General features: G+C 38.5%; 1 protein-coding gene across 1 annotated transcript in view; it reads right to left on the reverse strand.

Annotated features, from left to right (window-relative positions):
• Positions 1-2,348, reverse strand: part of LOC101858904 (neuropeptide receptor 15) — an 85,135-nt gene that overhangs the window by 46,996 nt on the left and 35,791 nt on the right. The gene's annotated exons all lie outside the window — the stretch shown is intronic.

Genomic DNA, 2,348 nt, shown 5'->3' on the forward strand with positions numbered 1-2,348 from the left:
ATTATTATTATTATTATTATTATTATTATTATTGTTATTATTATTATTATATTATTATCATTTTTATTATAATTTTTGTTTTGTTCTTGTTGTTGTATATACATATTATATACATACATGTGTGTGTGTGTGTGTGTGTGTGTGTGTGTGTGTGTGTGTGTGTGTGTGTGTGTATGTTTGTATGTTTGTTTGTGTGTGAATGATAAATTCACTGTATGCGCCAAACGGATTCGATTTCTTTAAAAGAAATAACTGCTTTAGAAATAAATAGTATTGGACAACACGTCGAGACAGATTGCCCAGATTTGGTCTATTCTTCAGTTCGCATGTTAGTGTTATATTTCGATTTTAGTCTCTTTGGGGAAATAATAATATTATTTTCCCCACGCTCAGTCCAAAATGATCCCTGGAGATAAATTCAGACTAAGACGATCAATGGTTCTTTTCATGACGAAAAATTAGGGATAATGTTCTTTAGGAAAGAAGCCCTTTGACGTAATCGATGTAACAAAAATATACGATAGTAATAATAATATTTCACTCAGTAGCGATTTTTTTTGTTGAGGACAGGGAAGGAGGGGGGAGGGGTATTTTCTAGTGGGGGTTGAGATCCAGTAGAGAACTATTTCAGGATGTTTTTTTGTGAAGGGTTAGATAGCGTTTCTAAAGTTTCTCAAATGCAGTGATCTGATATGTTGAGTATTGTTTAACTATAAAAGAGCTTGCTCTAAAAAAAACCCAAAAAAATGTTCAAATGAGAGATATTTCCTTCACAAAAAGGTGACCGTGAAGGTTTAGAAATGGTGTCTTCTATCATCTCTCTTGGCTGCATTATCGGAGCTGTTATGAGAACAAGTATTTCTTGTAGACATTGTGTGAGCGGATACCATTTGTTGTGAGTGTATCTGGATATATGAGTAAGAAAGAGAGAGGGAGAAGGGAGAGAGAGAGAGAGAGAGAGAGAGAGAGAGAGAGAGAGAGAGAGAGAGAGAGAGAGGTGGGGGAGATGGACAATAGACAATCTACTTAGTATCTCTTGTTTTCAAAGCAGTTTTGCTTTCATTCGCGAACACATGCAAACACTCACAAAATTACACACACACACATACACACACACACACACACACACAGAGAGAGAGAGAGAGAGAGAGAGAGAGAGAGAGAGAGAGAGAGGGGGAGAGAGAGAGAGAGAGAGAGAGAGAGAGAGAGAGAGAGAGACAGGGATCGGACGACAGATACGGAGAGACTGAGAGAGACTGATTCTGAGAGTGTGAAAGAGAGGAAGAGAGCAAGAGTAAAAAGAAAGGAAAGCAATACACTTAAAACATTATTAAAGTTTTGTCGTGCGTGATACCTTTTGTCAGAAAAGATGAAGTTATTATGAGCTGGTCTCATAATCGATTACTCCACAGCTTAATAGCTATCGTTTTAAAAATATCCCACACAGTATCTTTTGAATTTGCTCCCTTTCTTGCCGGTGTAACAAATGGGCAAACGGCGATACCGTGATTCCTATCCAATAACGCCCCAATTATATTCTCAGCCACGATACAGTCGTCGCACTCTTATCCCGAATAAACGCCTCACGTAGCGAGTCAATATTCGGATATCTTTTTTTCCTTTTCAAAATCTTAAAAAATGAGTTTCTTGGTGTAGCCAGAAGAACAATTCTCAGCGAAATCCGAGCGTCCTATTTGCTACTGCTTGAGGGTAGAATTTTTTTTATTGGAAGTGAACGCGAAATCAAATCTCAATGGAATGTACTATCTAAGGAATAGAAAAGTGCAAACTACGCGAGACATCCTAATCTCATTAATCACTTTTGGGGAGACAAATAATGTACTTTAGTTATTTAATCTCAATGATGTTCATACATTTCAGTCTGTAAAATATTCGCATTTGTTCTTATTTGTGAGTCAGTATGTATGTGTATGTCCCAGCCTGTCTGCGGTCGCCGGTTCAGGACAGGATAAAGAATGAAAAAGAGAGAAAGAGAGAGAGAGAGAGAGAGAGAGAGAGAGAGAGAGAGAGAGAGAGAGAGAGAGAGAGAGAGAGGAGGGGGGGATACAGAGAGGTGGCAGCAGAGGATAGTGGGGTAAGGCATTTGTTGCTGTTGCTGTTGTTGTTGTTGTTGGTGGTGGTGGTAGTGGTGGTGGTGGTTGTGGTATTGTTGTTGTTGCTTTAAAAAAGGGATGGGTGTGTAGTGCGAGGGCTGGAAATGTGTCGTTTGTTTTAGAATACAAAGCATTCAACTTTGATTTGTAGGCCTACTGCCTCTGGAAAGCTTGGAAGAAAAGTGGTTTTTCTTTTGGATGGCACCTACTTGAAAGTATGGGCTAATAGTATGT

Source organism: Aplysia californica, unplaced genomic scaffold (assembly GCF_000002075.1).
Source record: "Aplysia californica isolate F4 #8 unplaced genomic scaffold, AplCal3.0 scaffold00007, whole genome shotgun sequence".
Classification (NCBI taxonomy): Eukaryota; Metazoa; Mollusca; class Gastropoda; order Aplysiida; family Aplysiidae; genus Aplysia; species Aplysia californica.